Raw genomic sequence first — 18,943 nt, forward strand, 5'->3', positions numbered from 1 at the left:
AAGCAGTTTTCATTCTAGAGAAAGAAGAAACCAAGTCTGGCCCAGTAACAAAGATTTAGGTGAAAGAAGGGTGGTGAGATTGTCACTCAACTCTACCTCCAACCTGGTCCCCTAAACACATAGTGAGGGGAGGGTTGAGAAGATAGAAGAGGTTCCACATTACAACTTAGAGGAAAAGACTGTTTCATAAACTTCAGGGTACTCAGGGCCCCGAGCGGCCATGCTTCTGGGGGCCCTGCAACTAAGTAAGAGTTAAGGGACCAAAATGCCAACACTCAGCTTCTCTATTTCAAGGGCTTGGTTTATTGAAATCATTACCCAGAAATTGATAGATGGATTGCCAGAATGGTTACAATTATCCCCCTCCCTGCAGACACTTTGCAGTTCCTCTCACAGAGAGGTAGAGTCTACTTCCCTTCCTGGAATCTGGGTTGACCTTGGAGCTTGCTTGAGCCAATAGAATGTGGCAGAAGTCATACTGTGCCTTTTCAGAACCTGGGCCTCAAGAAGCCTTGAATTCTTCTACTCTTTCTATTGGAGCATCTCTCTGCCATGTGAATAAGACTGCACTAGCTGGCTGGAGGGAGAGAGACGATATGGCCCAGAGCCAAGGCCACCAGATGTCCCATCCAAGGTCCCTCTCTTGTGAGAGAGTCCAAGCAAGATCAGTGAAATCTCCTCACCTGCCTGGAGCTGACCACTAGTGCATGAAGGAGGCCAGCTGAGTCTAGCCCAAACAGCCAAAAATAAAAACATAAGCTAGATCAATTGTTGCTATTTTAAGCCACTAAATTTGGGATAGTTTTTATATAGCAGTAGCTAACCATTAAAGAACTTAACTTTTTTTTTTTTTTTTTTTTTTTTGTCTTTTTGCCATTTCTTGGGCCGCTCCTGTGGCATATGGAGGTTCCCAGGCCAGGGGTTGAATCGGAGCTGTAGCCTCAGGCCTGCGCCAGAGCCACAGCAACGTGGGATCCGAGCCGCGTCTGCCACCTACACCTCAGGTCATGGCAATGCCAGATCCTTAACCCACTGAGCCAGGCTACGGATCGAACCCACAACCTCATGGTTCCTAGTCGGATTCGTTAACCACTGAGCCACGACGGGAACTCCGTTAACATGATTTTTAAAAGTGGTAACTATGTGAGATGATGGATGTGTTAACTAACATTATCGGGGTTACTGTTTTCTAGTATACATGTATGTTCTATCATCACACTGGATCCCCTTATACCTATGAAGTGTTATATGTCAATTATAGTCTCAATAAGGCTGGGGAAAAGAAGGAAACACAAACAATTAAGACCTTTAATACAAAGGAATAAAAAAAGAGTAAGATAAAGTAGCCACTGACATGACTGGGCTACTGGTGGACAAAGTCTGGAGTCCTCTGATTCCTTATAAGCTTGTGAAGATGCATCTGGGAACTCCCCTCCCACATACACCCCCTTCCTAAAGCAATACAGAGGTATTTTCAGATGGCCAAAGTCTGAGTGAGCAGGTGAAATTTAGATTTATGGCTCTTAATGTGACCCCATTTGTTCTCATACAATGGAGAGATCAAGGAAAATTTGAATAAAAAATATTTTGTCACTGAACTCAAGTTTATTTCTCATGAGGAAGGACTATCTTAATTAAGAGTTCACTGGAGTTCCCCCTGTGGCACAGTGGGATAAGAACCCAACTACAGCAGCTTGGGTCCATGTGAAGGCACAGGTTCAATCCCTGGCCCAGTGAAGTGGGTTAAAGGATCCAGCTTGGCCTCAGGTGCAGCCTAGCTCACAACTGAGCAGAGATTCAATCCCTGGCTCAGGACCTTTCATATGCCTTGGGTGCCACCATAAAAAATAAATAAATAAAGGGTTCACTTTATCCACTGCTAAGAAGTTTTCATACCACCTAAATTATCTGTATGGGACAGTGTCCAGATTCATTCTTGGAGATGGGAGGATGAATTAAAGTCCTTGTATGGTTGATGCTTAAGTAGGTTCAAGTGTATGTGTCTCAAGCCCCAGACGGGAGTCTTATCTTAGAAGATTTTTCCCTTCTCTGATTAAAGCACAGACAGGGATTAGTAAAGAACAGACAAGGACTGGTAAACTACAGACAGGGACTGGTAAAATTGAAAAAGGAGAGCAGAGGATTCAAAGTACATGGACTTGCCTAGTTCATTTTCAACAAACGTTTCTTTTCACCAAAAGTATTTGGTGAAGAGCCTTAAGGCTAAGCTCTCTGGGCAGCTATCTCTCTAAACAAAGTACTTATAAGTGGAATTTTTTTTGGTAACCGAACTATGTTTCAAATTAGAAGGGAGATTACATATAATTTTTCTAGGAATCCTTTCAAGTTTCCCTAACCCCAAGGTTACATTCCATCAAAGCTCCCCTTCCATTTTGGGTTGTACTGAGATAGTATTACTTTGTGTGAAAATGTTACCCTTCATAAGACAAATTGAATACACTTTCAAAATTGTATTGATAGATATCTACTAGACATCTATGGTATGCAAGGTGCCATGCTAGGCATGGTGAAAGATAAGAAAAATAGGAGTTCCCGTTGTGGCGCAGCAGAAATGAACCTGACTAGGAACCATGAGGGTGTGGATTCAATCCCTGGCCTCGTTCACTGGGTTAAGGATCCGGCATTGCCATGAGCTGTGGTGTAGGTTGCAGATGTGGCTCAGATCCCACCTTGCTGTGGCTGTGGCTATAGCTCTGATTTGACCCCTCGCCTGGGAACCTCCATATGCCTCCGGTGTTGCACTAGAAAAGACAAAAAGACAAAAAAAAAAAAAAAAAAAAAAAAAAGAAAGAAAAGAAAAATAAGAATGATGGAGCCAGGGGAGTTCCCTGTAGTGGCTCAGCTGTTAACATATCTGACTAGCATCCATGAGGACGCAGGTTCAATCCCTGGCCTTGCTCAGTGGGTTAAGGATCCAGCATTGCCGTGAGCCGTGGTGTAGGTCACAGACACAGCTGGGATCTGGCATTGCTGAGGCTGTGGTGTAGGCCGGCAGCTACAGCTCCAATTTGACACTTAGCCTGGGAACCACCATATGCTGTGAGTGTGGCCCTAAAAAGCAAAAAAAAAAAAAAAAAAAAAAAAAAGTGATGGAGCCAAAAAAATTAGGCGCCATCTAGTTTAATAACGTCATTTGGCAGGCTCAGAAATTGAGACTTAGAAAAATCAACTCACAAGAATGATGTGTACATGTACGACTGAATCCCTTTGTTGTACAGCAGAAATTATCACAACATTGTAAATCAACTATATCTCAACAAAATTAAAAAAAAATAACTCACCACCCCATTTGGTTGCAAGAAACAGAAGTCATTTGAGCCAGCCCCTAGGTAAAGAAAGACTGATTTTAAAGAATCAAGAGTTTCTTGCAGAACTCATGGGAAGGACGTGACCAGGTCCAAGTTGCACTAGGTTATGACCTACAACATTCATTCTCTTTTCTCTCTCTCTCTTTCCCCCTTGTTCCCTCCTTCTCTTTCTCCTTGTTCTTGCCATCTCTCTGCATAGGTACTCTAACTTCTGTCCAGTTGGCCACCTTTATCCCAAACTCTACACTTAGATCCTGCACCCACCATCAACACACAATCTCTGGGTGCCGTCGGCTGTGGCCAGCAGCAGGGTGGGGAGGGGTGGGCAGAGCAGAAAAGTGTTTAGAGTCTCTTCTGAATGGTCCTATCACTTGTTCATCTCCCACCTGTTGTTCCCTACAGCTCTGGCAGCCAAGGTTCCTGGTCAGGCCTGAGGACCTCTCTCCCATCACTTCCTCAGTGCTCTTATAGCATTGATTCAAAATGCATCTACAATGATCACTTCCTTGGGCCAACCGCCCCAAGAGCCGAGTTGGCGTCTGCTTTATCAGTTCATTTCCTTTTCCATCCGCCACGCCGTATGAGTACACACATCTGATAAATGAAAACAATGAAAAAGTGAATCCCATCACATAACTTGCCAGGTTACAAGCATCAACTCCTTTCATTTTCATATACCCCTAGGAAGAGGCACTATTTTTATCCTCATTTTATAGATGAGGAAACTGAGGCATAGAGTGGCTAGGTAACTAACGTTCCCAAGATCGGAGACAGCAGGTGCCAGATCTGGGCTATGAACCTAGGAAATCTATCTCAAGTCCCTCTCTCGACTGATGTGTTTTCTGCCTCCTCTGCAATCCAGTCCAGGTAGGGACACAACACCCACTGACTGCTGGACCCAGTGGCGTCATACATGATACAAGATTGTGTCATTGTCTTCTAATTTGAATGTTGCTGTGCTAAAGTTTGCAGCTAGCCTGATTTGGGGGTGGGGAGATAGGATGACCTTTCTGTTGGGTAACCAGAAGAACTTTCATCTTTGAACTATAATAACATTAATAGGATATGTTGGTATTAGTTGGTCTATTCCTTTAGCAATTAATTCAATGAACGGTTACTGGGGGTTCCCAGGTGCCAGGCATTATTTTAAACACTAGGGGCATAACAGCAAATAAAAAGGACAAAAATCCCCATCCCTGTATCTCATGGAATTTACATTCTAGTGAAATACTTAAAAGGCAAAAAAAAAAAAAAAATCCAAAAAAAAAAAAAAACCAACTCACCCTATATCCATTTTTTTAGAACAAAATATAGCCTTTCAATCTATAAATTCAAGGTGTTTGTTTTAGGAAAATTTTCTTAATGTATATATTTGAATTCCAATTAAAGCCTGTAACTGGGGTTCCCTGGTGGCCTAGCAGTTAAGGACTTGGTGTTGTCACTGCTGTGGCTTGAGTTAGATCCCTAGCCTGGGAACTTGCACATGAAACCTGTAACCAGATGGGGAAGCTGAGCTGGCATATGTCTTGGGGTGGGTGTTACAGAGAGGATTATTATTCCTTGCAGTCTCTACCAGGCTGTGTAGTGAAAGCCTCAGGAGCTCAGGAGCACACTTCATTTTTTTAATTTTTAATTTATTTTAATTAATTAATTTACTTATTTTTATCTTTCTAGGGCCACACCTGCAGCATATGGAGGTTCCCAGGCTAGGGGTGGAATCCGAGCTGTAGCCACCAGCCTACACCACAGCAGTGCAGGATCTGAGCCGGGTCTGCGACCTACACCACAGCTCACTGCAATGCCGGATTCTTAACCCACTGACTAAGGCCAAGGATCGAACCTGCGTTCTCAGGGATGCTAGTCGGTTTCATTAACCGCTGAGCCATGATGTGAACTCCAAGGAGCATCGCTTCAGAGTCCCTGGAGTGAGAGTACTCTATTTCAACTACTGGAATTATGGTTACCAAACAAAACATAGATATTATAAACCATTATGATGTAAAAACTATAAAGGTAAGAATTTAAGCATCCTGATTTCTTCATTTCATATAAAGAGGGGATGGAAAGATGTTTGAAGCAGATAGCCCAAGAATAGAGATGTAAGTGAGTTAAAGCTGTTTGGTACTCACTAGATGGCAGTTTGCAGCCAGGGTGGGGCCTCCTTGCCTCTGGTGGTCTCTGAGCTTGAGCAGCAGCAATGCCAGTTAGTGTGTTAGGATCAAACATGAGGAGCAACCTGCCAGGGGCTTAACGGCCTTGCACAAAGATTTGTTTCAGAAAAACACTTTCACTCATCCTCATGGAGAAATAAAGCACTAGAGCTCTATATATATGCATATAGCATTACTTAGTAATAAGCAACCACAACTGAAGAAAGGAGAAAAAAGAGGTGGGATGCAGTAAAAGCACATGGATTTCATTGTCACTGGTGGTGGGGATCCAACTGATACTGTCTCAAGAAAGAAAGATTAAATAAAACATATACAATTTGAGAGTTCTTTTGTATTATTTGCATTATTCCACGGGCGTATATTATGTAGTCCAAAAATTAAAAAGAAAGACAGCAAGGAGGGCCAAGGGAGAGATGAGATGATGGTTAAGATAGGTGCTGGCAGAGATTTCTGAGATGTCTCAGATGCTGCCTCCTCTCCAGGTTCATATCCAGAAAAATGGAGGTGGACAATAAGAGCCTCAGATTTCAGACCAGCTCGGTATCTGAAAGGGGAGAGGAACTATGCCACTTCTCATCAGGTACCTGGAGTATCCTGGAACCTGTGGCATGGTGGCTGCTTAAGTCACCTTCAGGAGTAAAGGGATCGAGTCAGGTCCAGAAAGCGTCTGGGAGGCATGGGGACCTGGGAGAGAGCCACACCCCAGAGAGGAACATGGAAGTCAGATGCAGGAAAGCTGAGGGACAGGAGAGAATCTCACAACTGGAACAAGAGGACCCACTGTGTCTCGGCCATGCCAGGGACACAAGGGAACTCAGACATCATCCTGCGGGAGCCAGGGTGGGAGGATGCTATACACAGAACCTGCATTACACTCACCTAGGCCCCCATGTCACCTCCCACCCACCCCCAGTTGCCAAGATGCCTCATAAGCCCACTGCCACCAGCAAAACTGAGATGAGACCCTAGGGTCAAAGTGGGGGTGGGGCGGGCAGAAAGGAAATTTTCAGAATTAGCTGACTTTAACCAGAAATGGCTGAGTTTATCAGAAATTAAGCAACGGGTTTTCTGCTATTGGCCAAATAGGGGCTCAAAATAGAGACTAAATTGTCCTTAAGAGAAAAATTTCATGTGTAGCATATCAGAGCATTTGACTTAAAAGTCCAGGTGAGAGAATGAGATAAATGCTTTCCACCGCTGCAGCTCCAAGGGTGGGCCGTGGACCAGGCAGCTCTGACATCACCTGGGATTTTGTTATAAACACAGAGCCAGGCTTCAGGCCGTACACAAGTTCAACATTGAGGCCAGATGCTCTGTGTGCAGGCTAATGATGGAGCCCTCTGCTTTAATCGTCTCAGGTGCTCTGTGGAAGCAGCCCGGAATGCAGGACTAGGTGGATAGGAGAAGTGGCATCTGGGTGGAATTGTAAAGGGTGAGTAGTTCCTTAGATGGAGAAGGACATTCCTGGCTGAGCTACAGCAAGTTCAAAGCCATGAAAAGCCTTGGCAAGTCTGAGAACAGTGTGTGGTCCAGTGTAGCTGGAACAGAAGGTGGGGGTGAGAGGTATTTTATGTTCCACTTAAGCAGCCAAGAAATAACATTCAAGATACTCCTGATTCCTGTGGTGTTTTAGGAACACAGCTCCCTTCTCCCTCCATAGGAGCATCGTCCAAACTGAAGGGCTTGAGGTGAGCCGACGCCACTGCTCTCGTGGAGATGCAGACTGCCCGGGAGGCGTCTGCGGGGCGAGGTTTCTTGGAGAACAGATGTGCTTCCTCTGCCAAGACACATCTAGAAAGAGCCAAGGAGGGGCAGGCAGAAGAGCCCAGCCATCATCCCATGTAAGATGCTGATCCTCTGGCCAGAGCTGGCCAAATCTCCGCGGTGAAAACCAACTTTCAGGACTTTCATCGCTTTGGGGTCTTGACCACCCCTCCTTCCTGTCTCTGCCACCCCTGTCCCCTCCTCCAGGCTGGGCTAAAGAGAGACCCCCTCTTCCATGCTCTGCCTAATTTCTTCATTAGGAGACTTCCCAACCCAGCCAGCAGCCCCACGCCTTCCTGCGGTGCCCCTGATTGAGAACAGGCCTGGACTGGCCAGGGCTTCCAGCAGCCTTAACCTCTTCCTCCCCAGACGCTGGCCATCAGGGAAGGGGGTGAGAGAAGGGCTTTGAAGGAGCTAAAGACTGGACAGAGAATGTTCATTCCAACGTCTAGCCTGTTGGCTCTTGTTCTGAGGGAATGATGAGACTGGTGCCCAGGCACATAGGCGGGAAGGTGCAGGGAGACGGGCACAAGATGAGGTGGGAGTGGAGTTCCCGTTGTGGCACGGCAGAAATAAATCCGACTAGGAACCATGAGGTTGTGGGTTCAAGGCCAGGCAAGTTCCCTTGCCTTGCTCAGTGGGTTATGGATCTGGCGTTGCTGTGAGTGTGGTGTAGGTCACAGATGCGGCTTGGATCCAGCACTGCTGAGGCTGTGGTGTGGGCCGGCAGCTGTAGCTCCGGTTGGACCCCTAGCCTGGGAACATCCATATGCCACAGGTGCAGCCCTCAAAAGCAAAAAAAAAAAAAAAAAAAAAAAAAAAGATGAGGTGGGAGAGGCCAGCTCATGCCTGCTGGTAGTGTAAGCCACCATGAATAGTTTGGGTTTCATGCATATTGCAATGGGTTGTGCATATTGCAACCAGGCTGTGTAGTGAAAGCCTCAAGAGCTCAGGAGCACACTTCATTTTTTTAATTTTTAATTTATTTTAATTAATTAATTTACTTAAATCGTGGGTTTACTTTAGAGATTAGACCTTACATCCTGATGGGAGAAGCTGGTGAGGTAACATCCATAAAAGGATCACTGGGAGATCAGAAAAAAGTACAAACCAGGAACCACAAACACCGTGCCTCTGTGATCAGTGGTAAGCCTGGGTCAGCCAGTGTGGGCTGAAAATAAAAGCTGGACCCAAAGTGAGGGGTGTGGAGTTGGAGAAAGGACAGATCTTCCATGGCATCACAGGCTGTGACCCCAAAAATACACTTCATAAAGCCCTCTGGTAGGCTTTGATAAACTGATGACTGGCCATTCTAAACCTGGTGTCCAAGTTCCAGCCCCTAAAGCCAACTGCTTACTTGACACCAGCATGGGCCATGGGTGCGGCCCTAAAGAGAAAAAAAAAAATTTTTTTTTACATCATGAAAGTATTTTAAAGTTAATTCTCTAAAAAATATGAATATCTTACCATTTAATCCCAATTATAAGTATGTGATTTTTATTTATTTATTTATTTATTTTTTGTCTTTTTGCCTTTTCTAGGGCCGCTCCCGTGGCATGTGGAGGTTCCCAGGCTAGGGGTCCAATCGGAGCTGTAGCCACTGGCCTACACCAGGGCCACAGCAACGCTGGATCCGAGCCACGTCTGTGGCCTACACCACAGCTCACGGCAATGCCCAGATCCTTAACCCAATGAGCAAGGCCAGGGATCAAACCCTCAACCTCACGGTTCCTAGTCAGAGTCGTTAACCACTGAGCCACCAGTATGTGATTTTTTTAAATTAAAATATTAAGTAAATGAAGGATGGCCAATGTTAGGACTCATAAGAAAGAATTTACACAGGAAAAAATGATCAAACTGGCACCAGACCTTTAATCTGAAACACAGGGAGTGAATAAACTGTGGAATAACATACTGATTAAAAAAAAAACACAGCAACTCAAAAAAACCTCTGTTCAACAAAGATATCACTGACATGTGAGGGTAAAAGAAAGATACTTACGGATATGACAGGCATCAGAATGTCCCGCATCTTAGGCAAACTTTCAAGAAAGAACTCTGTCCAAAAACAAATGACTCAGAAAAGACATTTCAGGAAGAGGAAATAGTGGTGAGCAATGGACCTTTCAAAATGCACACTGTTAAATCTAACAAAATAACGTATTGTGTGAAATCGTGTAATATAAATACTCAAGAAGGATTTACAAATACAAGAGACTTACTGCAAGAAAAATTCAAGTAATCAGCTAGGATGAAGAGTATTAGGCTTACAGGGTGGCAGCATTTCAAAAGTAAAAGCTTTGTAAATATTTAATCTGGGAAGATGGGGAAATGGGAAGATGGGGAAATTATGTTTGTCTCAATTTAGGAGAGAGGAGGGGAGTGGTGAAAGGAATGATTAGCGTCTTGTTTTCATAACAGAATTGTACTTGTTTAATTATGAAATATGGGAAAAGTTTAATGATATTCTTATACAACTGGACAAAGAAGGGGTAAAAATAAGGAAATTAGCACAGTTTTATCAACAATTTTTTATTAACTTTTTTTTTTTTTTTTTTAGGGTCACACCTTCAGCATATGGAAGTTCCCAGGCTAGGGGTTGAATTGGAGCTGCAGCTGCCTGCCTACACCACAGCCACATCAATGCAGGATCCAAGCCACATCTGCAACGTACACCACAGCTCACAGCAATGCCAGATCCTTAAACCACTGTGCAAGGCCGGGGATTGAACCCACATCCTCCTGGATACTAGTCAGGTTCATAAGCCACTGAGCTTAAACAAAATTTAAAGGTAAAGTAGATACAGTGAAGTAAGTAATAAACAAAATGAAGAAATAATAAAATTATGAACATCAGTTAATACAATAAGTTCGAGCAGAATGAATTATCTTAAGAAGGTCAGAAAGAGTTAATATGTAAAACCTAGCTATATAGACACAGTTGAAATATAACGACAATGACTAATGATAGAAGGATGGACAAAGAGACACAAAGTAGATACAAATACTTCTCCTCATCCTATTGAGAAAGTCTGCTAATTGTGATATGAAACATCACGAAATTTAAAATTAAAAGCACTAAATAGAATAAGGAGGATCATCATGATACAAGTCACACTTTCTAAAGAAGATATTCGGCTGCAACTCACTTTCTAAAGAAGCTATACAGCTATAAACATGTAAGCACCAAACAACATGGAAACTAAATATATAATACAAAAACTACTAGAAATTCGAGAAGAGTTCCATTTAAAAATCATTGTTAGAACCTGAATAGACATTTCTCCAAAGAAGATATACAGATGGCCAACAAACACATGAAAAAATGCTCAACATCTCTGATTATAAGAGAAATGCAAATCAAAACTACCATGAGATACCACCTCACACCAGTCAGAATGGCCATCATTAATAAATCCACAAATAACAAGTGCTGGAGGGGTGTGGAGAAAAGGGAACCCTCCTGCACTGTTGGTGGGAATGTAAACTGGTACAGCCACTATGGAGAACAGTTTGGAGATGCCTTAGAAATCTATACATAGAACTTCCATATGACCCCACAATCCCACTCTTGGGCATCTATCCGGACAAAACTCTATTTAAAAGAAACACATGCACCTGCATGTTCATTGCAACACTATTCGCAATAGCCAGGACATGGAAACAACCTAAATGTCCATCAACAGATGATTGGATTCAGAAGATGTGGTATATATACACAATGGAATACTACTCAGCCATAAAAAAGAATGACATAATGCCATTTGCAGCAACATGGATGGAACTAGAGACTCTCATCCTGAGTGAAATGAGTCAGAAAGACAAAGACAAATACCATATGATATCACTTATAACTGGAATCTAATATCCAGCACAAATGAACATCTCCTCAGAAAAGAAAATCATGGACTTGGAGAAGAGACTTGTGGTTGCCTGATGGGAGGGGGAGGGAGTGGGAGGGCTCGGGAGCTTGGGCTTATCAGACACAACTTAAAATAGATTTACAAGGAGATCCTGCTGAATAGCATTGAGAACTTTGTCTAGATACTCATGTTGCAACAGAAGAAAGGGTGGGGGAAAAATGTAATTGTAATGTAAAATGTAATTGTAATGTAAAAATGTAATTGTAACATGTAAGGATAACCTGACCCCCTTGCTGTACAGTGGGAAAATTTAAAAAAATATATATATAAAAAAATCATTGTTAGAGGAGTTGCCCCTGTGGTGCAACAGGATTGGCAGCATCCCTAGAGCATCAGGACAGTTTCTATCCCCAGTCAGCCTAGTGAGTTAGGGACCCAGCGTTGCCACAGCTGCAGCATCAGTTGCAACTGAGGCTCAGATCTGATCCTGGCCCAGGAACTCTATATGCTGCAGGGTGGCCAAAATAGATATTTTTTAAAATTATTGTTAGAGATTTAAATACAACTCTTTTTCACTTTTCCTTTTTAAAACATTTATTAATTTTTTAAAAAGTAAAACAATTTTATTGGAGTATCCTTGACTTACAGCATTGTATTAATTTCAAGTGTACCACAAAGTGAATCAGTTATACATATTAATATATCCATTCTCTTTTCCCATGCAGTTATTACAAACTATTGAGTAGATTTTCCTGTGCTATACAGTAGGTTCTTTTTAATCACCTATTTTATATAGTAGTAAGTATATATTATTCCCACCCTGCCAATTCCTCCCTCCCCACAATGGTTTCTCACCTATGGTAACCAGAAGATTGGTTTTGAACTCTGTTTGTTTCCATTTTAGAAATGTTACTTTATATAATTTTTTATTAGATTCCACGTATAAGTGGATATCATATGATATTTGTCTTTGTCTGACTTACTTGACTCAGTTGTTGCAAATGGCATTATTTCATTCTTTTTTATGGCTGAATAATATTCCTATATATATATACACACACAAATATATGTGTATATGACATATAATATATATACACACATATATGTGTATATGATTGATCTATATGATATATATGTGTATGTGATACATATAATGTGATATATTATATATATACCACATCTTCTTTATCCATTCCTCTGTTGATGGATATTTAGGTTGCTTCCATGTCTTGGCTATTGTGGATAGTGCTGCAATGAACATTGGAGTGCTCTATATCTTAACCCCTATGCTGCTTTCTAATGCTCTGGATGAGTATCACTACCATTTTAAAGAGATGAAAACAGAGGACCAGAATTTAAGCAACACGCTGAAGCCTATATAACGGATCCTTTGTTAGGTTGAAGCTTATGAATTGCGAGTCTAATTTTAATTGTTTCTTTCACTCTCTTTTTTTGTTTTTGTAAAATAAACATAACATTAAATTTACCATTGTAACCATTTTAAGTGTACATTAAGTGGCATTAAGTACATTCACATAGTCCCATCCATTTCCAGAAATTTTTCATCTTCCCAAATTGAAACACTGCCCCTATTACCACTCTTTTTAAAAATGTATAACGTGGAGTCCCCCTGTGGTATAGGAGGGTAAGGATCAGGCATTTTCACTGCAGCAGCTGCAGTGCAGGTTGGATCCCTAACCTGGGAACTTCCATAGGCCACAGATGCAGCCAAAAAATAAAAATAAAAAAATTTTAATTAAAAATTTTAAAAAAGATAAAACATACATCAATCTTTGTTGACATAATTGACATACCATACAATAAATCCATTTTAAGATATGGAATCCAACAGTTTTTCTGTATGTTCATAGAATTGTACAACTATGACTATAATACATTTTAAAACATTTTTGTTAGCCCCCAAAGAAACCCTGTATCCATTAACAGTCACTCCCCAACTCCCCCAGCCCCTAATCTACTTTCTCTCTTTAGATTTGCCTGGAATGATATGATAGGTGTCTAATAATTTTTGTTTTGCTTTGTTTTGTTTTCTTTAGGGCTGCACCCTCAGCCCATGGAAGTTCCCAGGCTAGAGGCAGAATCAGAGCTGCAGGTGCCGGCCTAGGCCACAGCCACAGCAACTCAGGATCTAAGCCGTGTCTGCAACCTACCTCATAGCTCATTGCAACACAGGATACTTAACCCACTGAGGGAAGCCAGGGATCAAACCCACATCCTCATGGATACTGGTCACAATGGGAACTCCAGTGTCCAATAACTTTAGATTATTTTTGATCTATAAAATCTCTAATACGTAGGACATAGTTTTGGGCTGCTGCAATAGAGGCCCAAGTAATAATGGTTTAAACAAGTGTATTTCTCATGACAATGCTTGGGCTGCTCTCTGTCATCCTAGGTACAGGCCCCTCCTTTCATATTTTCCTGCTCTCCTAGGTGTTGGCCTTGTCTTAATGGACCAAGTCAGCTGGCCACTACTTCTGCTTTCCAGTAATGGGAAGGAGGAGAAAGAGTGAGGATGAGGGTAAACACCTACCCTTTAAGAACGCAAACCTGAGGCAGCACCTGCAGCCTTGTTGAGAGCTCACTGGTCAGATCCCGGTCACACTCAGTTATAAAAGCAAGGCTAGGAAGTGTAGTCTTGCACCTTTCTGAAATTCCATGATCACGGAAGGATGGTCTCTGCTGCAGTGGGAAGAGGGTTTTCCAAGATCTGAGTGTGGATCTGTCTACCTGCAAAGCTCATGATCTCCTCACTGAACCACAATAAACATGACTGGGATGCTGCTTGAGGTGAAATATTTTAATTTTTCTAACAGTCTTCTAGTGGGCAAGAAGCTTATTCCTAGGAGGGCCTCTCTGAAGGTCATTCTTTCTGCTTCAAACTTGAGGCCACAATGGATCACGTGCTGTCCAAGAGGTAAAATATAACAAATAAATGATGTGTATGTGTTCGTGTGTACACACACACACACACACACACACACACACCCCTTTATAAAAGGACCTCTGTTATCTTTGCATCTCCAAAGACAGTTGCCTTTTAGGTGATACAAATTGATATTTTTGAGGCCCTGTGTCTTTGTAGGGTTGGGAGGTTGGGACAGCAATGGAAGTAAAATTGTCTTGTCCCTTAACCTAGGCCTATGTCCAGAGGTAGCATTGACCCAATTCAGGCAAAGGCTGCCTTGGTGTCTGTGTGTTGGGGGGAAGGGAGCAGTGACAGGGTGGTCACTATAGACTTCTGGGCACAACTCAATGGCAGAGGCCTAATCTCACCATCTGAGTCTTTCCTCACTGTGGTTATGTTTCCTCCTATGGACTGAATATTCTGGAAGATTTCATACAACAAACCATGTCATTTATTAGGTAAAACCTTCCTATATAGGACAAAAGGTGGTAAAAACATATGTATTAGCTTTAGCATTTTCATGTTTTTACTGAGACATATTTGGCCACATGGTTATTTTAATGTCAAGTACAATTTGAGGAAGCGCAATGTTTTATATTAGTGTTAGAGGAGTACAGAGACTTTCCCATTTCTTAAACTGTGATATTACTGAATACAATTAAAACACAATTTTAACTAGCCAGCCATAAAAGAATGAAGTTTTGCCATTTGGAACAACATGGATGGATAGACTTGGAGGGTATTTTGTTAAGTAAAATTAAGTCAGAGAAAGACAAATACTGTATAATTTATATGCTGAATCTAAAAAAACACAACAAACTAGCAAATACAGTCAAAAAGCAGATTCACAGATATGGAGAACAATCTAGTGGTTACCTGGGGGGAGAGAAAAGAAGGGAAGGGCAGAGTCGGAGCAGCGGCTTAAGAGGCACAAACTATTAGATATAACATAAGCTACAAGGACATATTGTACAACACAGGGAACTCTGCCAATATATTATACTTTATAATACGTTTTATGTTATAATAACTGTAAATGGAGTATAACGTTTAAAAATTGTGAATCACTGTATTATATACCTGTAACATATAATACTGTTCAACCATACATCAATAAAAATGATTATAATGCAATTTTCATATTTTTTGAAAAAGCATTTATGAAAGTAACTTGCTTTTTTTTTTTTTTTTTTGTCTTTTTGCCATTTCTTGGGCCGCTCCCGTGGCATATGGAGGTTTCCAGGCTAGGGATCAAATCAGAGCTGTAGCCACCAGCCTACACCAGGGCCACAGCAACTCGGGATCCGAGCTGTGTCTGTGACCTACACCACAGCTCATGGCAACACCAGATCCTTAACCCACTGGGCAAGGCCAGGGATCGAACCTGCAACCTCATGGTTCCTAGTCGGATTTGTTAACCACTGAGACACGACAGGAACTCCTGAAAGTAATTTGTATTTAAAAGTTAGAAAATATGAAGTTCCTGTCATGGCTCAGTGGAAATTAATCTGACCAGCATCCACAAGGATGCAGGTTTGATCCCTGGCCTCACTCAGTGGGTTAAGGATCTGGCATTGCCGTGAGCTGTGGTGTAGGTTGCAGATGCGGCTTGGATCCCATTATTACTGTGGCTGTGGTGTAGGCTGGCAGCTGCATCTCTGATTGAACCCCTAGCCTGGGAACTTCTCTATGCCGCGGGTGCAGTCAGAAAAAGCAAAACAAAACAAAACAAAAACCCAAAACAAACAAACAAAAAAAACAAATGGCAAAAAAGGGCCTTCTGAAGAATTGAAAGAAACACTTCTCAACAAAACAAACATGACATGGGAGAAAACTTTTAAGTAAAGTCCCTAAGATACATTTTCAGCAGACTTGAGAGGTTATTGCATCTATGAAAAGACCACATGGTGGAATATTGTGTTTTAATTTGAAATACAATTACAAAGCCAATTAACAAAATTTTTAATTACTCAATGAATTTATTACATTTATAGTTGTACAATGATCATCACAATCCAATTTTATAAGATTTCCATCCCACAACCCCAGCACATCCCCCTACCCCCTGAACTGTCTCCTTTGGAAACCATAAGATTTTCCAAAGTCTGTGAGTCAGTATCTGTTTGCAAAGATGTTCATTCTGTCCTTTTTTCAGATTCCACATGTCTGTGAAAGCATTTGATGTTGGTGTCTCATTGTCTGACTGACTTCACTTAGTATGATAATTTCTAGGTCCATCCATGTTGCTAAAAATGCCAGTCTTTTGTTCCTTTTAATGGCTGAGTAATATTCCATTGTGTATATGTACCACCTCTTCTTGATCCACTCCTCTGTCAATGGGCATTTAGGTTGTTTCCATGTGTCGGCTATTGCAAATAGTGCTGTAGTGAACATCGGAGTACATGTGTCTTTGAGACTCATGGTTTTCTCTGGATAGATGCCCAGGAGTGGGATTGCTGGGTCAAATGGGAGTTCTATTTTTAGTTTTCTGAGGAATCTCCATACTGTTTTCCACAGTGGTTGCACCAATTTACAATCCCACCAACAGTGTAACAGGGTTCCTTTTTCTCCACACCCTCTCCAGCCCTTATTGTTTGTAGACTTTTTGATGATGGCCATTCTGGCTGGTGTAAGGTGGTACCTCATCGTGGTTTTGATTTGCATTTCTCTGATAATGAGTGATGTTGAACATCTTTTCATGCGTCTTTTGGCCATCTGTATATCTTCTTTGGAGAATTGTCTGTTTAGATCTTCTGCCTATTTTTTGATGGGGTTGTTTGTTTTTTTGGTATGAAGTGGCAGGAGGTGTTTATAAATTTTGGAGATTAATCCCTTGTCAGTTGAATCATTTTCAAAGATTTTCTCCCATTCTGTGGGTTGTCTTTTTGTGTTGTTTAGGGTTTCCTTTGCTGTGCAGAAATTTTGAAGTTTGATTAGGTCCCATTTGTTTATTTTTGTTTTTATTGTCAATACTCTAAGAGGTGGATCCGAGAAGATGTTGCTGTCATTTATGTCAGAGAGTGTTTGGCCTCTGTTTTCCTCTAGGAGTTTGATAGTGTCTGGTGTTATATCTAGGTCTTTAATCCATTTTGAGTTGATGTTTGTGTATGGTGTTAGGGAGTGTTCTGATTTCATTCTTTTCCATGTGGCTGTCCAGTTCTCCCAGCGCCACTTATGGAAGAGGCTGTCTTTTCTCCATTGTATATTCTTGCCTCCTTTGTCATAGGTTAGTTGGCTGTAGGTGCGTGGGTTTAATTCTGGGCTTTCTATCCTGTTCCACTGATCTATATTTCTGTCTAACAAAGCCAAATTTAAAAAGGCAACAACCCCAAATGAAGTACCGGATCTGGGAATTGAGCTTTTGTGGCTGTAAACATCACAAAAGGAGAGACCACCTGCTCCCTGATAGAAGGACAGACACACAGTCAATTATAAAGTAGTGCTTCCCTCACCCAGGCAAAGGAATATGTTCAAAGGGATGCACACAGCATCTCCTGTAGGAAACTGCAGGACAAATAAATTGCTCAACAAATAAACGGCAAAGAAGAAAGAGAGAAAGAAAGTGTGAGAGAGCAAGAGAGACTTATCAATCAATACCAGTGGCGATGTGTGGACATTATGTGGATCCCACCTCAAACATGCATGAGACAACTAGAAATTTGAACACTAAATATTTTATCGTATTAAATAAACACTTAATTAAGGTAATTTTTGGCTTTTAAAGAACTATCTTTTAGTAGTAACTACTGAAATGTTTATAGATGACGTCTAGAATGTGAGCAAAGCAATGGGGGAGGGAAAATTGAGGGGTGTAGATGAAATAAGATTGGTAAGCAGTTGATACTTGTTAAGCCGAGTGATGGGCACATGGGGGGCTATTATGCCATTCTCTACTTTCGTGTATGTTTGAAAATTACCAGAGTTCCCATTGTGGCTCAGCAGTAATGAATCCGACTCGTATCCATGAAGATGAGGGTTTGATTCCTGGCCTTGCTCAGTGGATTGGGGATCTAGCATTGCCATGAGCTGTGGTGTAGGTTGAAGTTGTGGCTTGGATCTGGAGTTTCTGTGGCTGTGGTGTATGCTGGCAGCTACAGCTCTGATTCGACCTGAGAATTTCCATATGCCACAGGTGTGGCCCTAAAAAGACCAAAAAAAAAAAAAAAAGGAAAATTACCAAAATACATTGTTTAAAAATTGCTCTAATATACACAATGGAATACTACTCAGCCATAAAAAAGGATGACATAATGCCATTTGCAGCAACATGGATGGAACTAGAGAATCTCATACTGAGTGAAATGAGCCAGAAAGACAAAGACAAATACCATATGATATCACTTATCACTGGAATCTAATATCCAAAACAAATGAACATCTCCTCAGAAAAGAAAATCATGGACTTGGAGAAGAGACTTGTGGCTGCCTGATGGGAGGGGGAGGGAGTGGGAGGGATCGGGAGCTTGGGCTTATCAGACACAACTTAGAATAGATTTACAAGGAGATCCTGCTGAATAGCATTGAGAACTATGTCTAGATACTCATGTTGCAACAGAAGAAAGGGTGGGGGAAAAACTGTAATTGTAATGTATACATGTAAGGATAACCTGACCCCCTTGCTGTACAGTGGGAAAATAATAAAAAAAAATTGCTCTAGAAACATGAGCAAGAGGTTGGGTATTCCAGTAAGTTAGATCACTGCACAAGAAATTCTCCCAGAACTTAGAGGAAATGGAAAAACATGGGAGTGAAACTATTTGAAAGGTAGGGATACCTAGTGGATGCAGTGTGAATATAAAGTCAGAATTCCAGAAGAACAGAACCCACAGAGGACAAACAATAAACTTCATTAAGGAACATTTCCATTGCTGGTTTCTTCTCCAACCA

Source organism: Sus scrofa, chromosome 17 (genome assembly GCF_054392235.1).
Source record: "Sus scrofa isolate SSC_HxYL_T2T_F1_AM1 chromosome 17, Sscrofa_HxYL_maternal_Yorkshire_Landrace_v2.0, whole genome shotgun sequence".
Lineage (NCBI taxonomy): Eukaryota > Metazoa > Chordata > Mammalia > Artiodactyla > Suidae > Sus > Sus scrofa.